The 21013-nt window shown below is 35.6% G+C and overlaps 1 protein-coding gene across 3 annotated transcripts in view; it reads left to right on the forward strand.

The window, feature by feature from the left end:
* The first annotated feature begins 2066 nt into the window (after window positions 1-2066).
* LOC131427148 (UDP-glucosyltransferase 2) overlaps window positions 2067-21013 on the forward strand; it is a 161479-nt gene continuing 142532 nt past the window's right edge. For all 3 annotated transcript variants that reach the window (XM_058590085.1, XM_058590084.1, XM_058590087.1), the window contains exon 1: window positions 2067-2193. The gene's annotated coding sequence lies outside the window, so the exon portion shown is untranslated. The remainder of the gene's footprint in view (window positions 2194-21013) is intronic.

Here is a 21013-nt window from a genome sequence, read left to right on the forward strand (position 1 = left end):
CTGATTTCTGCTCTCTGCTTTCTGCTTTCTGCTTTCTGATTTCTGATTTCTGATTTCTGATTTCTGATTTCTGATTTCTGATTTCTGATTTCTGATTTCTGATTTCAGATTTCTGATTTCTGATTTCTGATTTCTGATTTCTGATTTCTGATTTCTGATTTCTGATTTCTGATTTCTGATTTCTGATTTCTGATTTCTGATTTCTGATTTCTGATTCCTGATTTCTGATTTCTGATTTCTGATTTCTGATTTCTGATTTCTGATTTCTGATTTCTGATTTCAGATTTCTGATTTCTGATTTCTGATTTCTGATTTCTGATTTCTGATTTCTGATTTCTGATTTCTGATTTCTGATTTCTGATTTCTGATTTCTGATTTCTGATTTCTGATTTCTGATTTCTGATTTCTGATTTCTGATTTCTGATTTCTGATTTCTGATTTCTGATTTCTGAATTCTGATTTCTGATTTCTGATTTCTGATTTCTGATTTCTGATTTCTGATTTCTGATTTCTGATTTCTGATTTCTGATTTCTGATTTCTGATTTCTGATTTCTGATTTCTGATTTCTGATTTCTGATTTCTGATTTCTGATTTCTGATTTCTGATTTCTGATTTCTGATTTCTGATTTCTGATTTCTGATTTCTGATTTCTGATTTCTGATTTCTGATTTCTGATTTCTGATTTCTGATTTCTGATTTCTGATTTCTGATTTCTGATTTCTGATTTCTGATTTCTGATTTCTGATTTCTGATTTCTGATTTCTGATTTCTGATTTCTGATTTCTGATTTCTGATTTCTGATTTCTGATTTCTGATTTCTGATTTCTGATTTCTGATTTCTGATTTCTGATTTCTGAATTCTGGTTGCTTACATCACCAGGGTAGCTCAATGGCAGAGTTGTTCCATGGATTGCAGTTCAACTCTAGTCTGAGGGAAGATTTTTTTTGGAATTTTTTTTTACAATGTTTTTCTTTGTGAGTGTTAGTAGAAGGCTGTTGAAATTTGTTAGAGTGTTGGGAAATATTAATTCAAATGAATTCGAGTATAAAATGGGTGTAAAATAGGCATAATAAAATGATTAATGATTTTTATTACCAAAAATACCCGAACAGGGTCTGATGTTTCGGCTAGACATGTGATTAAGTGGCTAAACAAATAGAAAAGTAATTGAATTGATCAATTTGGTAAATCCAATGGGTAAACTCGATCGAAGTTTTTTTTCGACAACTCTAAGTGGTCGATGCCAAGCAGAAAGGAAAACCAGGCCAACGCGAATGGCACCCCTGAACAGTTTTACCGATCGGCTTATTACTCCAATTTTCATCGATTATTATCACCAACGTAGTGAAAACCTTGTTGCCCCTCCGGAGCATGACTGGTCCGGAGAGCCTTGCGACCGCGGTAAGCTTTCGCGAGAGAGCGTGAGAGAGAGGGAGCAAGAGCTTATTATAACATGTATTATAACCTTCCACTTGCCTTGCACTCAACTCAACTGCAATACGCGGGACCGCAAGACCTCAACTCAAAATAAGTGCAAACCGCACTGCACTGACACAAAAGACACTGACCGCAAACCACCTCCAAACCGCCCCCAAACGGCCACGATTCACCTTGCGCACCGGCGAAAATTAGTCGCATGCCTCGTGAGCTTTTATTGGAGTGACTGAATATGGTAAATACTATTTCCCCCGAATTTGTTTTTCTAATTTGACCGTGTCGAGTTCATACGGAAATACTTTGTAGTGAAATTTATCAGTAATTGTATAAAACTGTGATGACCATTTTAAAAAGATGTGCTTTTTTTGCTTGAATACTAAAAAAAAACATTTGATCAGCTCTGGTACCGAACGCAATTGCAATTGCGCTCGGACTTACCCCCGACCGCGCGAAACGTTCGACGGACGGACGGTCGGTTGGTTGGTCGGCTGATGGCATGGTTCTGCTCGTTCAATTCCTGCGCAATCGCAATGCGCACTTCGTTACCCTGCCGTGGCGCTCGATTGCGATTCGGCAGCGTCGCGGGCTTATTTGCTTATGCGCAAACAACTTTCAGTTTCGACCACACTGCGGCCGGTTTCAGACGCGCTTTTCTCCGCTTCCGAGCTTTCGGACCGTTTGAATTTCGTCCGCGTTCGTTAGTTAGTTAGTTTATGCGTTCTGTTAGTTTCTTTTTTTTATCATCGGGTGTGAGGTATGATAAAATTACCGTTTATTTTGTTGTTGTTTTTTCTCTTGTTCCAACTTCACCTCGCTTGTTTTGTCTCTGACCGTGTTTTACATCATTTTCGGTGGTGTGATATTTTTTTTTTTCTCTTCTGTTTCGTTCATTTTCCCTCCATTTGTTTGCGGTCCTCTTCGTCTGCATGCGCGCAAGTGAGGTAATGCATGCCCTAACAACTCGAGCGCAATGACAGACGCCAGACGTTGGTGTGACAGCCGATGGATTGAGGAAAAGATATTAAAAAAAAGTAAAAGTTTAATTTTCAGTTGGGAGTTCCTCCCACTTTTACCGAGCTGGTGTGGAACCGCCGCATCATCTGGTCTCGCGTCCACCGAAAAAAAACTACTACAGGAACAATTGTTGGGATATTGGCTGGTTGCTGTGATTGTGAAAGGGAGACTTGTACGGAAAATGATAGAAAAGAAAATATTTGTGTTTTATCCTAGTAGACAGTGTCAGTGCAAGAAGAAAAAAATGTGCCTTTGTTGCTCTTTGGTTAGCGCTTGGCGATATGCGAAAATGTACGTTAAAAAACAAAACTTGAACGCAAAGTTGATCAAATAGTGGTTGCTAGTTTCGGTTCATAAAGTGTAAAAGCAATTATTAACCCATTTATCACCGGTGGAATCATTTCGTACAATTGAAGATTATTCATTTCATTTTTAAAAACAAAAATAATTTTGTCAACTCAAGTGATAAATTAAAAAATCAATAAGCTAAGCAACAGCGAAATTACCAGATCCTAACAGTAAGAAGTGTATGTTAAATTTGAAATCAAACTGCAGTTCATAAGACCTTGTAACGAATTTTTATGTAAAGACTGTCCCAAAATTTTTGGAAGTTCAGTTTTTGCTGTATATTCTGTTAATATTATACTGGCAAAACAAATTATTATTTTTAACATTGGCCATTTAGCGATTGTAAGCTAGATGACGGCTAGAATTTCCTGGACATATTTAATTCGATTTATGGGCAGTTATCGTTATAAAAGCGCATCATTTGAATAACAAGATTATATTTGGCATAATTTGTTTCTTCTAATGTTTGTAATTTTTGTGAGCGTTCTATCACAAAATGGCAATATTGCGATTGTTGATTCTTGCCTTGGTTGTTCCAACTAAAAAGTTACTTAGCATGTTTGTTATTTTTTGAAAAAATCGGATAGTTGAAAAATGTGTTGCTTTCATATGAAAGATGAACATTTCAAAAGGTCTATCTATGCATCATCTTATGAATAATCAAGATAACGTTGGATGCTTGTTTGTTTGATGAATTTTAAAAAGTTTTGTGAAAGCTATAGATATAGATTAGGAGGCATTTATCAAGTCTCTGATCAAGTTTGGAAAATTTATGTCAAGTTTTCTCGGATCGGGAGATGTAATCATGTATAAAGACTGGAACGCGCAAAATGAAAACTCTGTTAACTCTGTTAAAAATGAAGTAAAAACACTCTGAAATGCTGCATTTGGAAGTTGAGTGTATATACAATGGTAACTATGATAAGTTTTCACCATTTGTTCTAAATGACGTCCAACAGCGTGTCAAAATTTTGCTCGCACAGCATGAAAATCCGACGTTCTCACACGCAAATTGCTGAATGTGGCGAAATTGATCGTGACCAACGTTTTTAAAGTGTTTGGAGAGCGTCTGTCGACCGCCAGGAAGCTTGGCAACCGTAATCCGGACGTGGCAGCGACGACGAAGAATGTAGCGGGACGTCGCTGAATTATGACTAAAAAAATAAAAACGATTTTTTTTGTCGACCAAATTTTGCTGGGGCCAGTAGGTCGCGTATAACCACGTGTCTGGCTCTGCGTATTACATTTCTCTCCATGCTCGCTCGCAATTGTGCAAATGACTGTCGATTGGCTGGGTGGCCAAGAAAGTTTTGATATTTTCGGTTACAAGTTTGACTACATCACATAAAATCCAATAAAGCTACCGCTTGTTTGGCAGCCTTTCAGAGCCGATTTTATTTCTCTCTCATTTTTCGTTACGTTACTAGCAAACTGGAGCAGAAAAAAATGGCGCGTCATAGAAATCGACTTACCTTCACAAAAATAACATTCACTATATTTTAATCGCGACAACATATTTGTTTTTTTTTTGCACTAATCGCATCTAATTTAAATTATCTATACATTGTCAGGATACATTTTTGATCCATGCTTTTGAAGGCGAGATATTCAATGAACAAGTTGAAAGACGGCGTTTTCGGCTATGCAATTCTTCCGTCAGAAAAACAAAACTTTTCCGACCGTGAAAGTCAATGAATCATTCTGAAATTTTCACAGAATAATCTAAACTAAAGATTTGAAGCGTGAAAATAGCCCGCTAAAACACCCTAAAAAACACAATGCGGTAGGGTAGACCGGGGCTAAACCACGGACATGGGCCGAAACCACCCCCATGGTACGATTGTCATCTGCATACAATTGGCTTGGAGCCAAAATTTTTGGTGCAATGTGTTTAAGCAGTTGCTCCAACATAAGGAAACGGTTTCGAAAAAATATAATCAATCTAAAGGGTGTTTTTTATAAGTGTATGCTGATTAGAAATTTAAATAAAACACATGCGAAATTATGAAATGGCCAATTTTTTGATTTAGTAGATAATTTCTTGGTATTTAACATTTAAATATGATTTCGGGCATTTGGCCGCCATGACTATTTTTCAGAAAGTGCATTCTGGAGGTTCAACTTTCGACCCCTTTTTATGAGTGCGTATTTCAACAATGACAAGTTGAATATGGTTTCCAAAGTATCAATCGTTGCTGGTTTATCTACATAAACCAATGACTTCGTGTATATCCACAAAAAATAATCGACTGGCGTTATATCATACGAACGCGGAAGTCAATTAACCGGTTCATTTTTAGAAATAATGTTGTCGTTAAAATGTTCTTTCAATAAGTCGATTGTTTTGGCCGCGGTATGACAAGTGGAACCATCCTGTTGAAACCACATTTCGTCCACATTCATGACTTGAAGCTTTGGCTACAATTCTAATTGATACATAAATTAAAACAGTAACGGTAACGAAACAAGGGAAATAATTTTTTCAGTGGGTGCCCCAACTCAAAAAATCTCCAAACGGCTAGTAAAAGAATTCCAATCTATGCTAGAAAATTTTTTTCAGTAAATCAGTTCCTAACACACTAATATTCGCTACTCAACTTCAGAACTCAGGCGGAATTAAAGTTTATGGACAAACAAAGTACGGTCTTTTCTCACCCTAATTCGGCTTTGCATGGATGTAAATTATTTCAAATTCAGAGGGGAATTCTATAAACAATTACAAGGGGCACCAATGGGTAATCCGCTCTCCCCGTTTTTATGTGAATTATTTATGGCAAACCTAGAGGAACTTTTAAATGAGCAGGGATTATTACCTAATCGCTGGTGGAGGTACGTAGATGATTTACTTTGCATCATCAAACGCAACGATTCATTACACTTCTTAGAAATAATTAATGATTTACATAAAAATATTAAATTGACTTATAAGGAAGAGAAAGACAACAGTTCACCTTTCTTGGATATTCTTTTTGTCCGGGAGCCGAAAAAACAATCGATACTTTTTACTGGTAGCTCATATGAAATAGCTTGGGTGAGCAAAATTGTGCGAAATAATTAGTTCAACAACTCTTCTAAAGACAACTTTTCGGTGGAACGTTTCACAAAAAAGTTAGAATCAAAAAGTGATTTTTCAGGAGCCTACTTTTCCTGGGGAAAATTTATGTAACTTGATCAAATGAAAAGCTAGAGAGGTGCTTTTTTCAACAAAGTTGCTCGTAATGAAATTTCCTACAAATTTATTCTACAACAAAATCATTTTTGAGTTCAATTAAGAGAGTTAGATTTCAGATTTCAATCTAAATGAGGACCACCCTAGTATCTTTTTTCATCAAAATGAGCGCCATTTGATTACAAACAACTTTTGTTAAAACACCAACTAAAAAAAAACTAATATTTAATAGTGAAAACATTTTTGTCACGCTAATTTCACTCAATATGTATGACAAACCATACAAATATAAGGGAAAAATCGATTTATTACATGCTGTCATAAAATTTAAAAATATCACTGAAACTACAAAACCATCGAAATTATTTTATTAATATTATTTATATAATTTAACAAAAGTATTTGATTGGACTTGATGAAACATTTAAATCACCCATTTTAATTCTCCTAGGGGTACACAGATATATCATTTCTTTAGCTAAGGAATAATATACAGGGCTGAGAAAATAAAGATCAAAACCTCATCAATTCGAGATCACTGCCGAAGAAGATCGCTTGTGATCTTTCTCAATAAAGATCACTTCTGATCTGATCTTTTCAAGATCAGTTGATCAATGATTTTTAAATCACATCGATCAAAATCCGTCACACAAAATTGGTAGTGATTTTGAGCTAAAATGATTCTTGAATCATGTAAGTTCTATCGTTGGATGATTCGATCAGCTTTGATCTTGGTGGAGGAAAACCACATATGATCAAGATAAGACATGACATGATCTGCGTCTGAAATCGTTGATCCCCCGCTAAGGTGTGTGAAAATTAGTTACAACAGCAATCCTACAAGAATTTATAGCTAAGGATAACGCGTGTCAATGAGACTTACAAAATCATGGAACATTGTCAATTTTGTATCTTTGGGAAATGCTCTTTTAACACTCCTTATCAACAGAGTTGGGGAAAGTACCGGTTTCGTTACGGCACGGTTTACGTACTTTCAACCAGTGTTGGTGATTGCCGAAAATTTGACAGAAGCTGCTATATTGCTATCTATATTGTATACAACATTTTCAATCCGGTAGAAGATGCTACAAGAACACGAGTCTCTCAATGCATGAACCGCGAGAGAATTTCTCTACATTCCTTCGCTCCACTTCATACTCTGAGTATTTCACGGCCCTTAAAAAAATACAGTCTGATAATGATCGTTGCTGTGTGGAATTTCCCAAGAGAGAATCGCAAGTTGACAATTATCGCAGAAAATCGAGTCGATGATTCAACTTGATGATTCTCATACTAGGTTGCAATATTACAAAACCCTTGTGTGGAGCATTCACATACATTTTCATAGACACAACTTATACAAAGATTATATGCTCATAGTTAGAATAAGCGGAAATAGTAAAATGATTCTATCGCAATTATCAACTGCCTGTATAGAATCGGATCGCGAAACGAGAATAAGCGACCGTTTGTTGCTTAAGAGAAGATCCCCAAAGCAGCGTGCTAACCTTTGATTCTCAGAAATGTCATCGAGAGAAATTCGCTCTCGCACTGGTGTCGATTCTATGTTAAATAAGCCATGCCGGGTTTTTGTTGTTGCGATGATTTCCAACTTTCTTTGATGGCACAGATTGAATCGTTGAAGATTTGCCAGTGAACGTTCTTTGATACGATAAAAGCCATCCTTGGTTTCAACATATACTCTCGTTTGATGCATCCCGTGTTCGAATTCGCAACCGTTGTTTCATTCGCAATAAAATGAATACTAGATTAAGAGAAATAAATGCTAGATGAAAGATTCATGAAAATAATAGGTTTGGATCGTAATCACATTGATATTGTTAATTTGACAGCATTCTCTACGCAATAGCAATGCTCCATGCAAAATAAGTTTAGAATAATTTTTCACACCACGTAGTGATTAGAGCGACAAAAGACTTTGTTTTACTTTCAGCTGGTTGATGCTGATGATGATGTTTATGACGATTTTGATTAAACTCAATAAAACGCTTTTTGACATGAATTTAATTTATGGAAGTAACATGAGCACAGGGTTTGAACACGCAGCAGGCGCTGCGTTTGAAAGGCGCGTTTGAATTGCCATAGCAAAACCTGCACTTCTCCAGGGTAGATGTGAATAGTGAACAAAAATCAAAATAATAACAAATTTTACCATCATATTTTATCTTGACCAGAGCTAATAAAAGTCATTTTCATTGACTGAAAAATAAACGAAAATGACAAGAAATTATTGTCACTCTCAGTTTCGCTTGCAAACTATGAGAACGAAATCCATGTCCAGTCAATGACATAAACGGGACAGTAGTTTCAAAATTGTGTTTTTTCTTTCATTTGCAGTTTTCAGTGAAAATCCTATAGTATTCAGTGTCGATATTCAACCAAAGCTGTGAGAATTGAAAACGACAGAAAAAGGTTTCACAATAAGTTTTAACTGTTGGTGCTCGAATTTGTAGTAGTTTTGGTTTCCAAAGAAGTTCTGGGATGTAATTACTTCGATTTGCCATATTTTAGTCACTTTTTATAGCCAAGCGTAACATATTTTCAATACATCGATGCAAGAATGAATATTTCAATTCTGCTGTTGCTACCTGAAGACGTTAGTTTGGTTTCGTCTTGTCATAGAGGGAAGAGTGACGTTGGCAATTATGCTCTCTCATTTTTTCGATGAGAAACTAAAATGCTTCGTCTCTCTTCGTTTGTTCTGGTGTCGGTCATTTGCGAATGAGACAGTAAAACATTGAAAATGAGACTGCTGAAATGGTTTCTTTCATTGAGAATGTGTGACAATTTTAAGCTCTGATCTTGACGTTTCTGTGCTGTCATAGCAATACTTTATATTTTCATGATATTTCATCGAATGAATCTTCTTGATAGATTAGACAATCTCTATTTAGCATCAAGATTTGTTATATCTTATTTCGTTATTGATGAGGCATCTAATTTCTTCAAGTACAATTGATCCAGTGGTTCCTTTTTCAATAAACTGCATCAGCAATACGTTTAAACATGGCCAAACACTGCTCAGAATCATCTACACGTTCTCGTTGTTTGTCAGCAGTGAGCAAACGAGACAAATCTTCGACCACTTCACAATCCTCTTTGAATGATTTATTCCACTCGTATGGCTGTGTTCGTGACATAGAAGAGTCCTCGCAAACTTTCTGGACCACTTTCAATGCTTAAATATATGGAAACTCTTCCAAAGTACAACATTTTAAAACTAATTCGTTGTTCAACTGAATTTTCCATAGTAAAAATTGAAAAATCCACTTGCGGTAGTCTCACATTATCAGCTATCGTGAACAAACTAATTGACAAAATTTCTACCGTATTTGAAGGAAGAATGTACCAACATAATAAAATATTTGTTGAAAAAAGTTCTATTATTTGGGTAGCAATTAACAAATCCGGGTACTAAATAAGCCGAACGTTTAACTATTGCCGCTAAAATACATTTTTTTGAGAAAAAAAAACATTATAGCATTACTTCATAGAAAATAATTTTTTATTCAGTTTGGAGTAGAATCATGCGGTTATGTGCAGGCTAAGTATCACTAATTTGAAAAATCAACACAATAATAGTCAATATTACATCGATGAGAATTATTATTATTTACTAAAACAAGATTTAATATTAGAAATTTAGATGTTTGAAGATCAACTGATTTATGCATAAAAACTGTACTTGCTCAAAGACATCCGATTTCGTCGGCTAAGTGCACATTTCAAGCACAGCCAAATTTTTTACTGGGCATTTCAACAGGCAAGGCTTTATGAATCATAGGGGTTTTCAACGCCTGCTAAGTGAAGTTAATTTTTGATACGCTTTCATACGAGACCATTTCAAATCGTTCTGCTAAAAAAATGTACAAGTTGTGAGAAATACATTTGAAATTTAAAGGTGTTCGCATGGCCACATGGTAGACACAAGGAAGGCTAACCTAACACGGTAGTGCTGCTGGTGCAATAATTTTAGCTTCAACATTCTGAGTAACATCAGGAACATGTGCTAGCTTTCGGCATACCGTTCGATCGACCGATCCATTGAATCAATGCATGTTTAGTTTTCATTTATGACGTCTGACCGAACAACCATCGAAATTGTTTATGTCGTTACTCGGTTACTGCCATTGTCTGTGTGTGTGTATTCTGCATCCTCTGTTTATATCTGGTTGCTTTTTGACCACGTGCTGATGATTTTGTAATCTAGTAGCCGGGTTTTCTAGTGCCTTGTTCTTTTCATTCACTGGCATTAGCAAATCCGGTGACAGTGTTTCTAGCAATCAATAATCGAAGTACAGAATCAATCGGAATAACTTTTGATAAACAGTACGAACCCAGAAGGACACACCCCAGACAGTTTGTTTGTGAACGATTCTTTGAAGTGTAAAATGAAACATCTAATCTGCCTCGGAACTTACTACCGGGTCGGGCAATGTTTTATTCATTCAAACACTTTTCAATCGTTGAGTAAATATTTTCGAATTAAAATGATTGCCACTTGATTTACTCGATGAGGTATTCAATTGGATGCCATGAATCGACTTGAATTTGTTTACCGGAGACGATTGGAAATGTTTTGATCGGAGACAATGTCAACAGAACAGTTTTTCATTTATTAGATGAAATGAGTGCGTAGTCTTCGGCTACTTTCAAATATAAGATAGAAATGAATGGAGTCCATCACAGTTGCACATAATTGTAAACCAATTACTAACTGTATGTTCACTACTTCCGTCTCATGTAAAAATTCATCCTTCGAACTGACAATTGCATAGAATAGTGAAAGTGAAACTTGTAAAAGAGAGCTCTCTAGAGGCGGAACTCAAAGTTTTTCCAACTAAGCGTTGAACCGTTCTGTAATTGAGCTACTCTGAAGTTGTGAGGAAATCACATCTCATAAGTCATCTAACATCTGAGCAATTCTAGAAATGCTTAGCAGATCATCAGACTCGACCTTCTCCGATTTGGATGAAACTTTGCACATGGCTTCAGTATGGCAAACCATAAGCTTTGAACCGATGGAGAGGTCAATCCGTCTCACGACTGATTTTTAAAAAAGGCATTTTGTATTTTATGTATTTTTGCATATCACGAAAATTGCCTTCTTCATTTTTCAAAAGGCACGGATGGGATAGCCATCAATCTGTAGGTTTTAATAACAACTAAAAATTATATAAAATTAAAACTATGCTTTTTTTTTTTAATTTAACATTTTCGGATTATTTTGTAATTATTGAGTAAAAAATCAAAAAAAAATTTCAGTGTATATTTTTTTGGAGTGCCTAAACTTCTTCCTGAACGCCATTTTTGTACAATTAACGGTTTCCGATTTGAAAAAGGCAATTTTTGTGAAATGGAAAAATACATACGCCCTTTTTAAAAATCAGTCGTGAGTCGAATTGACCTCTCAATCGGTTCAAAACTTCTGATTTGCCATACTGAAGCCATGTGCAAAGTTTCATCCAAATCGAAGAAGGTCGATTCTGATTTTGTCCCTTTTTCGTCTACTCATTCCTGGAATTGCTCATCTAAAAACGCTACTACATTAAACTGCACACACGATCGGAAAGGCTCTGTTCAAATCTTGCCCAATGTGAGGCCACTCACCTAAGAAATACCGTAGTCAATGATTCACGATTTTTTTTCTATCACTCTCCAGGTAGTGACATTTGAAGATTTTTTTAAAGTAAACGTAATGATGGCTGTGAGAATGGAAATGGTTCTTCTACAGTTTATGTTAACGGTGACTTGAACTATTTTTTTAATTCCATTCTCATGTCTTATTTTTTCTTTCCGCATATTTTTCTAATCAAATATCATATTCACATCACAGATGAATCTTTTCCAATTTCCTTTTGGTCACTATATTTTCTACAAAGTGTAAATAACAAATAGTTACACTCATTTCTCGAGTATTGTCTCTATATACTTTCCTCTTTAATGGAAGATTTGAAATTGTTGGGGTTAACGGAAGATTTTATATCGCCGAAAGAATGTACAATTCTTTGAATGTTGCTAATTTCTAGTTTTACAGCAATATGGATAATTTTGATTATGCTAGCTTCCTCTGCTTTAAATGAAACATTTTGAGTCTTATTCTCTCCAACACTTTTACCCTCCCAATCATTCTGTTTTTTAATTTATTTTTCTTAACTCTCTTACTTACTCCTCTAATTCTTTCACTCTATTTCATTCTTGCTTTACTTCTTCGAACTAGATTGCTGTTGTATTTTTCCCTTCGTTTTTAACTTCCCTTAGCTACTTTTATTATTTATCAGTCTAATCAGTCTAATCAGTTGAAGACTCTTAAACGATAAAAAACCTGGAGACCTTAAAAGAAATGTACAAATATAGGAAATTGTAACCTCAAAACAAAAAAGAACAGAAAAATAGTACAATAAATAATGAGAGCAGTATCACAATTAGACAATTAGATTATAATGAAAGTAGCTAAATAAAAGTTAAAAGCGAAGGGAAAAATACAACAGCAAACTAGTTCGAAGAAGTAAAGCAAGAATGAAATAGAGTAAAAGAATTAGAGGAGTAAGTAAGAGAGTTAAGAAAAATAAGTTAAAAAGCAGAATGATAGGGAGGATAAAAGTATTTGAGAGAATAAGACTTAAATGTTTCATTTAAATCAGAGGAACCTAGCATAGTCAGAATTATCCATATTGCTTTACGGACTGAGGCCAGTGTGTTTTAGGGCGTTTTAAAGGGCTATTTTCACGCTTCAAATCTGATTTTCTCAGAAACGGTGACGAATATAAAAAAAACTCAACTGACAATCTCTTAGAAAATTAGTTTAGATTATTCTGTGAAAATTTCAGAATGATTCATTGACTCCTGGTAACGTAACGAAACATGAGAGAGAAATGAAATCGGCTCAGCAAGGCTGCCAAACAAGCGGTAGCTGTATTGAATTTTATGTGATGTAGTAAAAACTTGTAACCGAAAATATCAAACTTGTAACCGAAACTTTCTTGGCCACCCTGCCACATCGAGAGTCATTTTACACATTTGCAAGAGAGCATGGAGAGAAATGTAATACGCTAAGCGAGCCACGTGGTTTTACGCGACGTACTGGCCTCAGCCCTTAATTTCTCTCTCATGTTTCGTTACGTTACTAAGAAACAAGAGCAGAAAAAATGGTGCGTCTATAGAAATCGACTTACCTTAACAAAAATAACATTCACTTCATTTTTATCGTGACAACATATATGTTTTTATGTACTAATCGCATCTAAATTAAATTATCTAGACATTGTCAAGATAGATTTTTGATCCATGCTTTTGAAGGCGAGATATTCAATGAACAAATTAAAAGACGACGTTTTCAGCTATGCAATTCTTCCTTCAGAAAAAAGACTTTCACGACCGCTAAAGTCAATGAATCATTCTGAAATTTTCACAGAATAATCTAATCTAATTTTCTAAGAGATTGTCAGTTGTTTTTTTTTTAATATTCGTCACCGTTTCTGAGAAAATCAGATTTGAAGCGTGAAAATAGCCCTTTAAAACGCCCTGAAACACACTCAGTCCTTAAAGCAATATGGATAATTCTGACTATGCGAGGTTCCTCTGTTTTAAATGAAACATTTTGAGTCTTATTCTCTCAAATACTTTTATCCTCCCAATCATTCTGCTTTTTAACTTATTTTTCTTAACTCTCTTACTTACTCCTCTAATTCGTTTACTCTATTTCATTCTTGCTTTACTTCTTCGAACTAGTTTGCTGTTGTATTTTTCCCTTTGCTTTGAACTAGCTATTTCAATTATTTATCAGTCTAATTTTGATACTCTTCTCATTATTTATTGTTCTATTTTTCTATTCTTTTTTTTTCTTTTGAGGTTACATTTTCCTATGTTTCTACATTGCTCTTAAGGTCATCAGTTTTTTTTCAATAGCTCAAAAGTCTTCAATTCTTCCAATATCAATGTTGTCAAACTTTCGTTATTTCACACAAAATTCGTTATAGTTCCTCTACTCACATATTTTAGTATTATTCTACTCCTATCTTGTTCGTATTATGTTATGCTTGCTTAGTTGTTCTTTTTTCCACTTTTCCAATATCCTACATTTTTTTTGTATTTTATATTAAGGCTCTTCTTTTCTAGTATTCTTTGTTTTACTGGATACAATTTTCTTTTTTATTCCAGAGCACTTTTGTTTATTTATTCCCTCACTCTTCTTCTATAAAGCTCTATTCTTCTTTTATTCTGCACTTCAAGAACGAAATATTTTCGTGCGTTTTTATTGTTTAAAATACATTAGTTTTTTTTATTATACCTTTTACTGAACCATATTCTCATTTCTTTTATTCCATTATTGATTCATTTATTGGTTTATCTCGTTTGCACCCTCCCATTTTTATACTGTAATTTGGGTTGCTTTTCAATTTGACACTCATCCATCTCATATTACTTAATTTCGTTCACCTTAAGTGTTGCATATTTCTGATATCTTCTATTTTAGTATGCCTCTAGTGTTCTGCTATTTTTCATTTATCTTAATTTTTATAGTTTTCGCTCTTGAAAATTTCGATCTTCGAAACTACTTACTTTTATTATTATTCCTCTTTCTTTAACTCAAGTTTTTAATCAAAGAAACAGAATGAAAGAAAAAGAAACAGAATTTGATGTATTTGTTTTTCAATCAATTTATTTTTCGATAATAGTATTTGCCTTAGTTTTGATATTCTAAAGTATTTCTATCTCTATTATTGAAATTTCCCTGTCTAAATGTCTCTGATATTCTTATTCTATAGTTTTTCTTCTGATGTATTCTTTCATTCTGTCCTAAATTTATTTTCCTTCTCTGGCCCATCTTTCATATTCATCGAAATTTATTTAATTATTTATGTTTCATTTTATTATTTATGTTCCTGTTCATTTATGTTTTTGTCTTTTCTACTTCTTTCTGTTTATATTTTTTCATCTGTATATTTCCTGTTCTCCTGCATTTCTTCTTAAACGCGGGTTCAATCTTCTAGGATTTTTTTTATATTTCGAATGTTTCAAGCTCATGGTCACTCGGCTCTCGGAATAAAAAAAATTTCCTGACTCTTTGTGAAAGGCGATGGTCTTTCCCATTATACTGCGCCCGTTTCCTGTCCCAATATGAAGATTTCATCAAGAACATGTTTCGCATTTTATACTTTGTTATACTGCTTTAATCTATTCTTTGATTCTTCTGCTAAATCGATCTCATGTATTTTTACACACTTTTGCTCTTGCATTCATACACTTTTATACTCTATTAGTTCCGTGTTCTACTACTCAGTTTACGATTTTACTTTTCTTCTTTTTTAATGTTTCATGAACATGACATTTTTGAGTCGTTTTCGATGATCATTGAATTTTCTCTAAGCATTCATCATATTAATTTGCTTTTCCATCCATGTCTCTCTTTTGCACTTCTTTATACATCCTCTTTAAATACAATTATTGTTTCGTACTTTTTCGTCATGTTATATTTTTCCCAATTAACTCATCTGAAATTATACTCTTCTATCATTTTTGATTACTATCTTTACAATCTTTTATTTTCCACATTTTGCTTTTATTTTCCTGTTTCTGCATTCTTTGACTTTGGAGTTATTTGATTTTTTTCTCGTCACAATCTTTCATTTTCCACATTTTGCTTTCATTTCCCTATTTTTGTTACCCTTCGAATTTTGAATTATTATTTCAATCGCTTTACTATTTTTTATATGTTTGTCTCGTATTGGACAATCTGTTTGCTCTAGTGCTATTCTATTATTTCACTCCCAGCGATTTTATCTTCTTTCACGTTGATATTCCTTTGCACTACAACTTTCATGATCGCCACCATTCTATTACAGTCAATTTTTTTTCTGTTGTTCAAATATTCTACGTTTTAAGTCCAAACTTTATTCTTACTTGTTTATTTATATTGTGGATTGAGACCCGGCTTTAGCCTAATTATGTTCGTTCGCCGAGAACTTGTGTTCTTCGAGCTGACTCGTTTCGTTTTCATTGGCCATATCTTATTCGGTTAACTCTTACTCTTTCACACTTGAATTCATCTATCGTTTCTGTTGTTCTATTTTCTTACTTGTACATTTCAATTCCTTTATTGCTCGTCTTGTTCAGTTTAGTTTCCTTTTGATATTATATATTTTGCGATACGAAATGAGATGAAAACAAAGCGCAATCAAGTGAATTAAGTGCAAATTTTCATCTCATATTCTTCATTGCCTATATTGCTTATCAGGTAATTTCAGAAGTCTTTAATCGTTGAATAAACAAGTGGAAAGTGAACATTACTAACTATAAAGTCATCCAACATTGAATAGTGGTGTAATTATGTGAAATAGTGATCATGTTTTGAGACGAATCGATTAGTAAATATACAGAAACATGATGAATTGTAAAACTTCAGACGAAAGTGGTTCCTAAATCAAAAAGTGAGTTTATTTTAAATGAAAAAAGCGATCGTTTAAGGTTTTTTAACTATTTTTTTTCAATTGGATAGTGTCGCAAAACCTAGAACAAGTGTTTAAAAACGTTCCACAGTTTTGTTCAGGTACGTTTAAAGATATAATTAATGTTCAAAGTTACGAGATGAAGGAATGAGATGGAAATTGAAGCTGAAATAGGGAGCCCTTACCCTAGTAAAAGCCTTTGCACCGAGTACTGTTGTGCTGAAAACCATTTTGAGAAAAAAAGCGAAGAGGTTTTTCTCCGAAATTTCGGAGAAACTGAATTTTGGTTAGAACCGTTACACTGAAAACGGAATTACTGAATTAATATCTATGAGAAAATGCGAACTCAATTTTATCGGAAATTTCTTAACCGATTTTTACAAACTAAGATGCGTTCATGGATTCATTTCATTCGTTTCGGAGGGAAAAATTGTGAATTTCTCTACGATATCGAACACTGTTCGGAACACAGTTCTTTCTCGAACGCGATGCAGCCAAATGCTTGCTGGCTTTATTTGCGCTCGTTTGGTGCGAATTTCGAACAGCGAAAAGTTCACATAGCAAATCAAATTATTCTAGGTTTGCACTAAACTGATGATTTTTACCATCGATTTGCAAAGAAGTAAGCTTAGTAGTTTTGCCTTTCTCATATAGAAAGGTTATGCAATCACTGTGAAAACCGACTCTTGAGCCGAGTGTCATATACCATTCGACTCAGTTCATCGAGATCACAAAATCTCTCTCTCTCTCTCTCCTCTCTCTCTTCTCTCATCTCTCTCCTCTCTCTCTCTCTCTCTCTCTCTCTCTTTCTCTCTCTCTCCTCTCTCTCTCTCTCTCTCTCTCTCTCTCTCTCTCTCTCTCTCTCTCTCTCTCTCTCTCTCTCTCTATCTCTCTCTCTCTCTCTCTCTCTCTCTCTCTCTCTCTCTCTCTCTCTCTCTCTCTCTCTCTCTCTCTCTCTCTCTCTCTCTCTCTCTCTCTCTCTCTCTCTCCTCTCTCTCTCTCTCTCTCTCTCTCTCTCTCTCTCTCTCTCTCTCTCTCTCTCTCTCTCTCTCTCTCTCTCTCTCTCTCTCTCTCTCCTCTCTCTCTCTCTCTCTCTCTCCTCTCTCTCTCTCTCTCTCTGTGTGTGTGTGTGTGTGTGTGTGTGTGGTGTGTGTGTGTGTGTGTGTGTGTATGTGTGTGTGTGTGTGTGTGTGTGTGTGTGTGTGTGTGTGTGTGTGTGTGTGTGTGTGTGTGTGTGTGTGTGTGTGTGTGTGTGTGTGTGTGTGTGTGTGTGTGTGTGTGTGTGTATGTGTGTGTGTGTGTGTGTGTGTGTGTGTGTGACAAATAATGTCACTCAATTTTCTCAGAGATGGCTGAACCGATTTTCACAAACTTGGATTCAAATGAAAGGTTTTGAGGTCCCATACAAAGTTCCTGAGTTTCATATGGATCCAATGAATGATTTGAATGAAAGGTCTTATAGCCTTATACATCTTTCCTGAGTTTTATTTGGATCTCATTTCCGGTTCCGGAGTTACAAGGAAATATGTGAAAATTTATTAAAAAATATGCAATCAATTTTATCGGAAATTTCTTGACCAATTTTCACAAACTAAGAAGCAAATAAAAGGTCTTGAAATTCTTTAAAAAGTCTCCGAAAAGTTGATCCAGATCCGACTTCCGGTTCCGGTATTACAGTGCGATTGGTGAAAATTTTTAATTTCATGAGTGTTTTTTCACAAGCGATGTCGAAACGAGGTGCACATTTTTATAAAACTTACTGCTAAATTGATCTAGTTGACGGATCTTATTAGTTAGTGATTATATAAAACTACTTTGGGACTACTAGTCCTCGGTTTCCGCTTCCGAAAGCACCGATAATAGTGAAGAAAATCCCAAAAAACGGAACTCCCGTCGATTTCTCAGCAACTGTTAAGCCGTTTTTCACGATTTATGATTTAAATTAAAGCTCTCATTGTCTTTAAATATACTGTGCAATTTCATCCTGATCCGACTTCCGGTTCCGAAATTATAGGGCGATGAGTGTCAAAACATTCAAATTCAAAATGATGATGCAGGGGAACGGATATGGCGTGATGGGTAAGTCGATGCCTTTCACGCTGCCCACCTGGGTTCGATTCCCAACCCCGCACATAGGGTCAGAAAACTTTTCTGGCCCGAAGAGGGTAATGACTACAATGTTAAAACCTCAATAATCGAAAAAAATGACGATGCAAAACTGGGACGCGATGGTACGAAGAAATTTACCTTTCGTCGCTCTAAATGACGGTGTGAAATTCAATTGCAACCCATGGAACCACGAAATTTTTCATTTTCAGCAGATTGTGTTGAACTGCTGACGCAAACCCCCGGATCAACATAATCCGCTGAGCAGACGTAAAGTTAATGCTATTTGCAAGACACTTTTTTATTACATAAGAAGTGTAACGAACGAAACATATAAATAACTATAAGAAAGTATAAAGTTTCTTTATGAGAAAGGCAATAAGTGAATGGAGCAAAGCAGCCTCAATAATCACAGCGTGCTTTGTTCAATTTCGTATAGGATGCAGGGTTGCCACATTAAAATTTATATTTTTCTGGTGTAAATTTCTAATCCTTTTATACAATTTGTACCTACTTGTTAGTGTTATTACAAGATCATGATAAAGATGCTTCTCAATAATAGTGCACTTATTGCCTTTCTCATAAAGAAACTTTATACTTTCTTATAGTTATTTATATGTTTCGTTCGTTACACTTCTTATGTAATAAAAAAGTGTCTTGCAAATAGCATTAACTTTTTTTTTTTTTTTTTAATTATATAATTTATTAAGGCACACTGCTTAAGCTCTAAGATGCCAAGGGCTTTTTCTAATTTTAATTAACAAATAACTTAAAACTAGGATAGTATATTAAGATAATGTAATGACTTTGGCAGATCCCGCCTTCAGCTGGCAATCGGCACCGGCCGGCGTACTGAATGTAACACGTTGGTAAGTATCTTGGTATTAGCCGCTTTTTTCTGTCCGTGTGGGTTCGCGGGGAACACCCCCAGGCTACGAATACCAGGCGGGTGGCCCATATTCATCTCATAGACTACAGCGGCCGTCCGTGGGCAATGATGATGATGTTACGGAGGAAAATGAAAAAAAAGAAATATATACAGAGAAGTAAATATTACGGAGAACAGAGTAAAAAGGGGATATGGGAACAAAATGACTAAGAACGACAAAGATCTAATTAGTTGACATCGAGATGGTGAAAAAACGTGGGAGGGGGAAGCAGAAAATTTAGTGACAGCAGGAAGATCTTGTTAGTTCCAATGAAGATGGTGGACAGACGAGGGATGGGGAGATTCGGGCGGATGTTAGTGTCGAACCTGTGGGTGGAGTTTCTTCTTAGCATCAGTCGAGGAACAGGGGTAACTAACGCAGATTACACTTGTATATTAATGTGTTTAAGGAATTTATATATGAGCAACATATATGAAATATCCCGACTCGCCAACACATCTCGAACCGGAAACTCAGGTGGTCTACCTCGGGCCCTGAGGGAGTCCTTTAAAACAGACCTGGCGTCACAATACCCCACACATGACCATACGACATGCTCGATGTCCTGATAACCGTTGCCACAGGTGCAGAGACCGCTCTCCATGACCCCAATACGCCGAAGATGTGCGTTGAATGTGTAGTGATTTGACATGAGCCGAGACATAACACGAATGAAATCGCGACTCACGTTCATCCTCCTGAACCAAGGTTTCGTCGATACCCTAGGGATAATGGAATGTAGCCATCGTCCCAGTTCGTCATTACTCCATGTAGTTTGCCAACTTTCAAGTGCTCTTCGACGAGAAATACTGAAAAATTCATTGAAGCAGATTGGTCTTTCATAAATATCACCTTCTAATGCGCCCACTTTAGCCAATGAGTCTGCCTTTTCATTTCCCGGAATGGAACAATGTGAAGGGACCCAGACTAACGATATTAAATAAGACCGTTCAGATAAAGTTCTCAAATGTTCCCGTATTTTCCCCAGGAAATATGGGGGATACTTTCCTGGCTTCATTGCCCGGAGAGCTTCTATTGAGCTTAGACTGTCCGTGACAATGAAGTAATGGTCTTTGGGCAACGTTTCAATGATCTCGAGGGTGTACTGAATAGCAGCTAATTCTGCGACGTAAACTGAAGCCGGATCACTGAGTTTGTACGAAGCGGTGATGTTCTGATTGAAGATGCCGAAGCCTGTGGACTCGTTGATGTTTGATCCGTCAGTGTAAAACATCTTTTCACAGTTGACTGTTCTAAATTTATTATAAAAAATATTTGGGGCCACTTGAGGGCGCACGTGTTCCGGAATTCCACGAATCTCTTCTCTCATGGATGTGTCGAAAAACACAGTAGAATCAGAAGTATCCAAGAAATGAGCACGGTTGGAAACAAACGAAGAAGGATTAATATTCTGAGCCATGTAATCAAAATACAAGGACATAAAACGGGTCTGAGAATTGAGCTCGACAAGCCTTTCGAAGTTTTCAATCACCATCGGATTTAAGATATCGCATCGGATTAGCAATCGATATGAGAGAT

Source organism: Malaya genurostris, chromosome 2, assembly GCF_030247185.1.
Source record: "Malaya genurostris strain Urasoe2022 chromosome 2, Malgen_1.1, whole genome shotgun sequence".
Classification (NCBI taxonomy): Eukaryota; Metazoa; Arthropoda; class Insecta; order Diptera; family Culicidae; genus Malaya; species Malaya genurostris.